This window comes from Ziziphus jujuba, chromosome 6, assembly GCF_031755915.1.
Source record: "Ziziphus jujuba cultivar Dongzao chromosome 6, ASM3175591v1".
NCBI lineage: Eukaryota > Viridiplantae > Streptophyta > Magnoliopsida > Rosales > Rhamnaceae > Ziziphus > Ziziphus jujuba.
The window spans coordinates 8,475,612-8,487,500 of NC_083384.1; positions in this window are offsets into that span (position 1 = coordinate 8,475,612).

Sequence of the window (11,889 nt, forward strand, 5' to 3'; positions counted from 1 at the left end):
TGAGAAATGGGTGATGGTAAAAAAATTTGTTTAAATATTTTCCACTTTATTCGACAGTTAATGAGAAATGAGGGTAGATAAGAAATAAGAGACTGTTACATTTATTCTACACTTTCATATCCATTTATTTAAATATTTTCCATAAGTGCACAATTAATTCCCTCCTGACAACTCTCATTTGGACATACTGCCATGGAGCCACATTTTAAAAGTGATTGGAAGAAGCTTGCAAGCTGAGAATAGTCTACAATCTAAAACTAACTACATTACAATGCATACCATTCAAACAAGTTTAAATGGTCAGAAACTGGAGAGCCAATATTTGAGAACTTAATTACCATCCATTTAAATTCTCATCCTTCTTATTTATTGCTTTTTCACTTCTCAAATAATATGGAGAATTTAATAATGAAATTGGGTCCTTACATATCATCTTGACATGAGAATCGTGTACAAAAACTAAAAACTAAATCTAAATTAGCAAGAGAAAATTGTACAAGTATTTTATGAATAAAAACTAGAGAATATTACAGCTCCTACAAAAGGCTCTGTTGGTATCAATCCCGAATTGACCTAATGTTCCCCATCAATGTCAAAATCTCGAACACCAACTGGCACCACAATTGGTATAATGCCAAACTTTAGTGACAGCATTAAAAGCATACGGGGCACTTCCACTAAAACGAAGACCGATTTAATACCTGGATGAAATCAAACAAAATATATGCCGTTAGTTACAATATTTAGCATACAAGTTTTAAAGAAAATAATTAAATACCTAGAGTATCCATAAAGAAGTATAAAGGTTCAAATCTAACAATTGAGGCAATAGCTTATACCCAGTAATATCCCTTTCTATCTATGAATTGTATAGAACTAAAATCCAATCTCATAGACTGATTTGCTAAAGGATGCCCAAATCTCCAAAACATCAAAAAAAAAAAAATCAATTTCAATCAATACATTGAGTAGATGGCCAACCTTCAACAAATATTAATCCAGACTGCCAGAAAAATATAAATATTAAAAAAAGACACTCAAGTCATTTTTAATTTTTTTCAAGGATAAAATAGGTATAAGAGGGTAGATAAAAAAATTTTGAAAGAGAGAAGGTATATTTCATTAACATATATACATATCAACACAAGGGGGGGTATTTTTCATTGAAGCTTTCAAAATAGGGGCATTCACCCAAATTCGTTTCAAAAAATAATATCTAATTTCATACATCTTCAGGAACTAAAAGAGTCAGAAAAATATGCTAAAAGGATGTCCGCATATATATTCTATGAATTTCCTAAAGGAAAGACAAATAACATAAGATATAATTAAAAGTAACACAGGAAACATTTCCACGTCAAGTAACACCTTCAAACTTATAAACATGTCAAATTCATATAACAGTGAAAAAATTCCATCAATGGCATGGAAAATGCTATAAATGTTGGAAGCTATCTACGAATGAGTAAAATGAAGGAAAAAACATTCACAAATAAAATACACACTTACCATGAAATAAAGGAATGGAAACAGAGATGCTATTGGCAGCACTGCCAACAAATTGAGAAAGACAGTCAGTCATAAACAACTAATATGCTGAGAAAATCATATAGATCATACATCATACAAGTGGTCCCGGACATGTGTGATTCAAGCAAGAAATGAAGAAGAGATCATTTCTTAAACAAATTCTATAAAAACATGGTATAAATAAGATTGATCCAAGTAAAAAGTACCAAATGACAAAAAATATCACTATGATGCACAACTAAATTCTGTTTGAAAAGGAAAACAAAAGGCAATAATAAATGTCTAATCTATTTACAGATAAAATAAAATAACTTGAAAAAAGAAAAATAAGAAGGATGAAGAAGAAGAAGAAGAAACAAGGCTACAAGTCAGACTTAAAAAAGGTTAACAAAACTTAATTAAAGTTAAAGATGTTTGTTGGATCTTCATTCAATCCTACTTCAAAGCATGTCTAGCAAAAACAGAGTGTCAAGAAGAAGGAAGAATGTGAAAATGTTTTCCATCAAATTCTTTTGCTACTTCCTTGTCAACCTCTACCAACCTTCCAAAGTGCAGCATCAAATTCATCCACCAGTAATCTAACAAGTACAAAACATGTAGCAGAGAACAAAATACACATCACAGATGCAACAAATCAAACAAAACATCAACATGATCAACATTCAACAATGCTTTGGAATGCCAAAAACCAAAAATTAGTAAAAATAAATAAATAACAAACTGTAGAAGAATAAGAAAAAGCATACCATTACACAACACAACAATCAAAATAAAAAGAAGGCCTCGAATTGGTAAACCACATTGTATCTCTTTATACCGTTCCACCTTACAACCTGGGCAATTCTCTTAGTAAACCACATTCTTCAGCAGCCTCTCTCTACTCTCTTTTGCCAACTTTTTTTTTTTTTTTAACTTACTTCTTGGGTTTTCAATACTCTCATAGATTTCTCGTTTATATTGAGAGATTGAGATAAATGAAACTCTATTATTGCTTCACCATTAAATGGATTTTAGTAAAGCACCGACTAAGCATAGCCAATGAAGCATGGCAAACAAACACAGAGACACCTTGCTCGTCCTTTATTAAGTCCCAACCTATCTGGTGAAACTATAACAAATAACGTGTGGTTCTAACTTCTAACAATGTATATAAACTTATTTGTCTTTTTTTTTTCTCCCATCTTTGTCTATTCTAGAAAGTCATATCTAGTAAAAAAAAAATTATATATATATACCAATAATAATAATACATATTAAACACATTTTTCATTTCCTCTTTAACTATCATCATTCAATGCATCAGCCAATCATAATTTATACAGAATTGGTGGCAGATAAGCAATGGAACTAGGCAACTAAGTAAAGCAAAGACATACAATAAATAAGTATCACATGCAACTACATAAAGCAATAAATTAAATAAGTATCACATGCAAAACCGTGACTAATGAACAGTCAAAGTTTTACCCTTATTTTGCAAGAGCTCATTTGTTCTATCTATGGAGAAACCATAAACATTACTTAAATTTAATAGCATCTAGCTATCATTTTTAGAGCTGTCAAGGAAGAAGATTCATACAAATCTAAAAGACCCAAGTATCCATGCAAAACAACGTACACCTAAATGCAGATAAAAAAATTGCCACTACAGTATGCATCATATTTGCAATACCAAATGCAAATTATCAAACACGTAGGAACCTTAAGGGTAACAGATTTTGCATCATAATTAGATGCATAACCATAAGAAACTAACCATCATTACTTAATCAATTTTTCATACCAACCACAAATTTCCAATAAATGGACAAAATTATTCTAAATTTCATAAAATGTTTTAGAGCCTTTAGCATATATGTTGAAACATTCCTTACATAATTGCCAATGAAGAGTTCACTTTTTAATATTCAATTTCATTTCTGCCTTGTCATTTTCTAAATAGACTTTTCAACAAAATACCAAACAAATTTTGGGTTCTTATTCAACAGATATTCCGCTCGTTAGCCTAAAGCCACTTAAAAAAATGATTAGATATTCTTCTGCACCTTGATGTAAATGGAATAGGGTAAGCCGTAAGTCTCAATAGCTCCAGAATTGTCCATGACCCTCCAAATAGAAGTTTGAAACATCCATCTTTTAGACTAACTATTCAAAGGGAAATCTTTTCTTTTTTGGAGTGGGGGAACCGTATTACAAACCCCCAACTTTAACCAGTTCAGCAATCAAGCTCAATAGGGAAAAACAAATTCTTGTCCTAATAAAGTTAAAATTACTTATATATATATATATATATATAATGAACAACAGACAACAAACAACAAAAACCTAATACAACTGTAACACCCCGTCCTGAAATACGTCAGAAATTTTCACGTTGACCGAGGGTTGACCAAGTTTGACCGCTGACCAAGTGGGTCAAAATGTTAACTTTTTGCTTCAAAGGGGATTTTGCACTAACCAAGGTACCATTGCAGATTTCACATCAATTTGAGTTTGTAGACTAGTAGTACGCCGAAAACGGAGCTACGGTTTGAAAGTTACAAGCAAAATAACAGCGATGCCATGTGTAACATTATAAAGGATGCCATGTGTCACGACAAGAAAGTACCACATGTCAGCAATAATTAAATATCACATTATTTTCTTATCATCATTTTATTATTTTATATTATATTATTTTTTTAATATTATTTTATATATTTGTTCATTTATCTTCTTTTTCTTTTTCTTTTTCTTTTCTTCTCCCCCATGGGGAAAAAAAGGGGAGGCACGAGACTTTCTGCTTCCTGGCTTCTTCTTCTTCTTCTTCCTCCCGTTGGTCCCCCTCTCTCTCGGTCTGCATCTTTTCCGGCCATCGGACGGCCACACGCACTAGGCGATGGGATGGGCCACAGCTTAAATCTTGCTCATTCATGAGGAATGACAAAACCCATTTCAGCAGCAACTTCTCGGCAGGACTCCGGCGATCTCAGACGGCGGTAAGACCAATTGAAGGTATATTCTTGATGCTGTCATTGTATGCTTCAAATTGATAGCTAGAATGTGAATTATAATTAAGTAATTAGGAAGTTACCATTGATGGAGCTAGGTTGTGTTTATGTTGAAATTGGATAGAGGGTGGGCAAGTCCTTAGCCAATTGCCATTACATTTGGGTTCTTAATGATTGTTAGAGGCTAAAGGAATGGTTAATTTGAATTAATTGTCAAGATATTGAAAAATCCCAAATTTGCAGTTTAGGCCATACGGGTTCATCCTGTATTGTCAGGACCCGTCCAGAATTCCTCCCCGGAACCCTAGACAAGCCCTGATCCCAGGGAAATACCACCGAACCTTCCAACGGAAAATCCGGCAGCACCTCCCCTAAGGGTAGGACTTACCAAAAATTACCTGCATTGAAAACACACTTCTATATTCACCCCCTTATTCCTCCCGCAAAACTACAAGTTGTTCCACAATTTACGGCACTTCACAACAATAACAGCAGCCCAGTGCATAAATAAAACATAAGTGTCCAAATAGTATACAGAGCTTTATGAAGTGCTAATCAACAAAAATACAACAAAGATGAAAGAAATAAGACAACTGAAAGGAATGAGTAAAAAGGTACTTCTCGAAACACGATAGCAGCAGAGAATTGGTTCGCTCTGGAAGAACGTCTACCACCCCTTGCACCTAAGGGAACGGAACTTTAAAATGTGAGATGCTAATCATCTCAATGAGTGACCATAACTACTGAACACTTTTAATGATAAGAATAATAATAATATAACAAATAAGGGAATTGAATTAATACCAACAATTAATAAATAAATAATAACAGTTGGAAATAATAATTTTTCCCTCAAAACTCTCACTAATCACTCCGTTGGAAATGTTCCCTTTTTAAAACAATTTCACAAAACCCAATATTCGTACTTCCCGAAAACCAAGGGATCAAACCATTTGAGAAACAATAAATAAATAATAACCCAATATATAATTAAAATGTAATAAATTATAATAAATAATTTTTGAACACCTTTGGGGTTTGAAACTTCATCTGAAAATTATACTTGACGCACCACACCATATACCGGTGATGCCCTCCGATACCCAGTGTCCTGAGCACCGACTAGCGGGGAGATTAAAGAGAGAAACTTGCATACGGCACTTCGGCGTCCTGACAGTACCGCTGCTGAAACCATCATCCCGGCCAAGGAGGGGGGCGGCTGTGGCCAATAACAAACTTGCCTGCCCACGGTCCAATGGCAACTCATGGGAGAAATAATAATACTTGCGCGCTGAACCACATATACATATACCAGAACACCAATACTGTATGAATGCGTCTAAAATAAGTATTAAACCAATTGTACCGTTTTCCAAAATTACCGTGGGAAATATACCCAAATTTCTCACTTACCATCCCACATATTTTTATTTAACAATCGATACGAAAACATCAATAACAAATAAATAATAATTTTCTCGTAATACGAGGTTCAACAATTAAAATACCGCGGGCATAATTTATACAATTTAAACAAATATTTTCATAAAATATTTAACCCAATTATGCCCGAAAATAACACTTAAAACCTCGTATGATTATTACCGAAATATACTTTGCTCATGCATAATAAATAAATTAAATCACAATAAAACCATAACTAAATTGTACCACATGAGCATAATTTAAAAACCAATTATACATAATTAATTGCCCAAAATATTTTTGAAGGTGGGTCACTGACCTTAAGTGCGTAAATCAGCTAAGATCCTCCACAGGATCAACTCCACTACTCACGCGCGCACCTAAAACATCCACAATATACCAACCAAATATATTAATATTTTAATCGGATAATTCCCAAATGGGTACCCGGGGAGCGAACACAAACGACATCTAAAAGTTACGAGTTATATACCGAATCGAAGCTTGAGTGATGAGGATCACAGATTCGGTTTTACTTTCCGGAGATCGGACCCGAGGTGGTCGGAATCTCGCCGGAAAGCTTTCGGGATTCGACTCCACAATTCTCCCAAACCGTCGTGAATTGGCGGAAAAGGATGCCGGATTCGGGTTCAGGAGGTCGAACACAGTGGACAAGGACCGGCGGTGCAACTGGTACTCACCGGAACAGTAACTTCCGGTGAGCCGCTGCGGTCACCGGCAACCATCGCCGGCGGCAGCGCGTGCGGTGGCCGTTGGCTGAGATTTTTGGCAGTTTTTGATGCGAATCCACCCGAGACTGTTCGACCGACAACCCGCTGGGGTGCTGACCCAATACAAATGAAGGCGGGACCGATCACTAGGGCCCAAGCCAAGAAGTTCAAGGACAATGTTGCTGTCTTCATACAAGGAATAAGTCATAGTTAAGAGGGGTTGGCCATATCTAAAGAACCAAGGCCTGTTTTACTCATACAAGCAATAGAAGCCGATACGGACCCGGGTGACGGTTTTGGTACATTTTTGGAGTCCGGGAAGCATGAAATGGTTCCAATGATTTATGGGTTCAATACATATGCCTAAGAGGTCATGGATTCAAGTTAAAGCAGCCTCAAATGCAATCAAAAAGGGCTTGTACGGACAGCATCAACAATTTGGCCGAATTTGCTGTATTGCTTGCTGGCTTTACTGTATTTTACTGTATTAGCCTTTTCTTATTTTTCCAAGCATGGGCAACGTGTGGGACTTCATATTCAGCTTATTTGGCATCCTAAAAAGCATCTAGAAGCTGATTTGGAGCTCAAAGAGGTCAAAGATTGGTCAAAGTCAAATTAGTCAAAAAAGCTAGTATTATAGTTTCCTAATTTTATTCTACTTTTTGTTTTAGGAAACTACCATTACTTTTTAGTTTTTATTTATTTATTTTCAGGACAAATAAGTTTAGGAAAGTTATTATTTTATTATTTTCATTGTAAATTAATTAATTCCTAATTCAGAATAATGGAATTAATTAATCAAATTTAGTTTAGGAAACTTAGTTTAGGACATATTAGAATTCGGTCAAGTTTCCTAATTCCTATAGGAGTCCGATTTTGAATTATTTTTTAGGGTTTATTTTGTTTCTTTCAAGCCTATTTAAAGGCTTATTTTTCAATAATAATACAACTTTGATTTGATTAAGAAAATATTTGTGAGATTAATTATCTCTTTGTTCTTTGAGAACACCTAAAACACCATTAGAGAATTGGTTGTTTTAGCTTGACTTATCAATAGGTTTTCCATCCCCTATTGTGGCGTCTACATTATACCAAGGTTTCTAATCACAGGTTGGTTAGGGGTTGAGGTCCATTCCATTAGAACTTGAACTTAATTAAAGATCCGGGCTAATATAATACGGGTTTAGGAGCAGGTCGTCCTAGGTTCGTATCAGTTTTGTAGATCGAGGGGAGAGGATTCCAACGGGACCGCCGGTGAGGCAAACGGAGGCCGGACGGCAGAGAAATCGGGGTTTGAAGATTTTCGGCCCCTCGCTGGAAAACGCTCCAATCCCAGAGCGTTGGAGGTCCGATGGCCGTGAAATTTGGTGGGTAGGCCGGACTTGAGGAGGTGGTGAGGGGTGGCTGGTGCGTGTGGCCTAAAAATGGCCAGAAACAGGGCAAACAGCGGTGGCCAGCGGTGGAGGGAAAAATCGCCGCCGATCTTTGCCGCCTCGATCCGGGTGCGTCCAGCGGCCAACGGCCGTCAAAATTTTGGGGTTTTGCCGAAAATGGGGAGAGGCGTCCATCTGGCCAGTGCATATCACGTGAATCGGCCGGAAAATTTGAAGATTCCAGCGGCCGGTCGGTTTCTCTCTCTCTCTCTCTCTCTCCTCTCTCTCTTTCTCTCTCTTACCCGAGATTTTTGTCAAATAAAAGCCACCGTGGTGACACTGTTCATTCCACGTGGACCAATCAGGTGATGACACATGACGTCACTGTGCACTTAAGCCAGATATAATAAAATATTACGATATCCGGCGAACTTCAAACGTCCATAACTTTTTAACCAAATATCCGATTTAAGCGTGCCACTAGTCTATGAACTCGTATCGACGAGTACTTTACAACCACACAAGAGTCAAAACAAAATTACACCATAAGAAAAAGTCAACTCCTGGCACCTTTTGGGCTGTTTGCACCTCAATTTGTTTTGCCCACAACTTTCAAACCGCAGCTCCGTTTTCGACGTGCTACTAGTCTACGAACTCGGGGCATCATGGTCAACTAGAAATTCCAACTGGGACAAAAAGTCAACTTTTGACCCGTTCGGTCAACGGTCAACCTCGGTCAACGTGCACGGATTCCGGTGCGATTTGGGACGGGGTGTTACATGTATTCTATCAAATTAGGGTGGACAATGTTGATAATATTAAGCAGAAAGTGTAAAAGAATTGTTATAGATTTTTGTGAGTTTACTTGTTATGTTGATTGGAATTATTATACGAAAATTATAGTTAGCATATGTATAGATTGATATATATATATATATACACACATGTACTGTGAACATATGATACATATATGTATGTATATATATATATATATATTTATATATATTGTTAATGGGCATATACATATATATATATATATATATATATATGTATGGAGATATATATATATGGAGATGTGTGATTTTATATGAAAATACATAATTATATATATGTGGATATATATGTGTGTGGGTGTGCGAGTAGATATATGTAATCATATATATATATATATGTGTATCCTGATAGGTATTATGATTGACTAGAAAATTTAAGGAATTATTATCTAATTTATTATGCTATTTAATTGATTTAAACATAATGTTATATAATATTCGTTATATGGTTTGGCAAAATTGATTGTATATATATATATATTATTGAAATTTTTGTTATATTCAATTATACGATTGTTTAAAAGAAAATATGAAATTCTATGGATTTGATAAAAAAATGTATATTTATATGGTTGTAAATATATTTATGTCTTTAGATATTTATTTATTCATGGATATGGAATTTTGTTAATAATTGTTAAATCATTGTTGAAATGTTATGTAAATTAGAATATTATTTGTGAATTCAAATATGAGCACGTATTTTATAATGCGACTTAAATGAGGTTGTGTGCAAGTAAATTTCAAGAAGATTTATGAAAATATTTCTATTAATTATTGAGCCAAAAATTGTATTTATGCATTTGTTTATTATTTATTTATCTATTAATGGATGTACAGTGATGAATTTAAGCTGATGGGATTATGATGATGGTCTAAAGAAAATGTGATTTATATGGATTTGAAAGGAAGTATTTAATCCAGCGGTATTTATGAGATTTTGATACTTGAGAATATATGAATTATTGGATAATATTTAAAATTGTGGAATTTAATTATGTGTAAATTTTACTTGGCTTTAATGATATGTTTGATATAAATTGAATTAAAGGTTTGAGAAAAATAATTATATCAAATTATTGTGATCAAGGATATATTTGTATATTTAATTATTTATTATTTATTATTTATTATTATTGTTTATGTATTTGATAAAAGCATATGAATTGGATTATATTTTATCTAAATTTAATATTTTATAATATTACGAAATTTATAGTTTTTTTTTTTTTTTAAAGATGCACCCATACACGTACCAGTGTTCTGTATTGTATATGTGATTATGATAAGCGCGCAAGTTATAATGCCTCCCGTGAGTTGCCACCGGACCGAGGGCAGGCAAGTTTGATATAGTGCACATAAGCCACCCCCCTCCATGGTCGAGATGACGGTTTAAGCAGCGGCGCTATCGGGACGCTGAAGTGACCGTATGCAAGTTTCTCTCTTTAACCTCTGGCCAGACGGTGCTTGGGATGCTGGGCATCGTAGGGCACCACTGGTATATAGTATGGTGCATCAAGTATTTTTTATATGTTCATACATATCATTGTATGTTATATTATTTGATATTATACTGCGTATACCGCACCATACGGAGGCGGCGAACCAATGTGGTCCATGTAGAGCTAGCCTTATAACCATGTTGCCTACGAGTCCAGGGGATCGAACGGCCAATATAGGCAACCACCCTGGTTTGTATTGGTAGCAGAGTGCCGGCGGCAGCTGGAATCATGGATCACGTAGTATGTTAGAAGGTATCATACGTATCTCCATTACGAGCATGCATATTTCATTTTATGCTATGGATTTTAAAATATGATTTTATATATTTATGTTCTGTTATCTATTTGTGATTTAATTTCTTACTAATATTCTTAATCGATGTTATTATATTATTATTACTATTAATTGTATTTAACTATTTATTCAATCTTTATTGTCACTATTATCGGGATTATTATTATTATTTATAATGATTATTTTTATTGTAATTCCAATTTCTATTATTATCATTATTATAATTATAGTTGTTATTATTGTTATTATCAATGGTATTTATTAACAAAACTATTATTAAGTATTATCGTAGTTGCTATTCTCAGTTATTGAGATTTTAATAAATAATTTAGGTCTTTAATATTAATTTTGTTATTGTTCTTATTATTATTACTATCATATGGTACCTTCAGACAAGTATCATAGCCTACGGGCAAGAAAGATCGCCATCGGGCAAGTATAAGAGTACTCGGACAAGTGGTAGCCTTTGGGTAGGTGAGGTAGCCCTTGGGCAGGTGTGGTTATGTGATAGCCTTTGGATAGGTGATCGCCCTCGGGCATGTATGGGAATATGATAGCCCTTAGGCAAGTTACATTAATACCATTATCATTAAAATGTTTGTTATTGTTTTTATTTATTTATTATTATTGTTAATGTGATGTTGTTTTACCTTTCTTTCTATGTTACGCATTGGCATATTTATAAAACGATATTTAAAGTGTAATTGATTTGTGCAGCACTAAGTGGGTGGTGTGGGGGGACGAGAATCTATGATGGTATATTTTAATTGGTTATTTACTAACTTAATTCCATCATATGCCTTTTATATAATTTGTTATCGAAGTGCTGCCAGTTGTGGAACTTATATTGTAGTAAGATGGGAGAAATAAAGGGTGTATATAGAAGTGTATTTTCAGTGTAGGAAAATTGTGGTAAGTCCTACCCTTAGGGAAGATGCTGCCGGATTTTCCATTGGAAGATTCGGTGATGTTTCCCTAGGATTAGGATTTGTCTAGGATTCTGGTGAGGGGTCTTGGACGAGTTTTGACACAACCCCTAAATCATCATAGGAGACGCTTTTGATGAGTGAGAAATAAGAGATACAAGAATCTAAACCTTTTGGTCGTTGTCTTCTCTCCTGAGATAGAAGAAGAACTCTGTGTAAAGTGAACAACAGACCCAATTCCAAAAACTCCAACGGTTTCATTCACATAAAGCGATTTACTATCA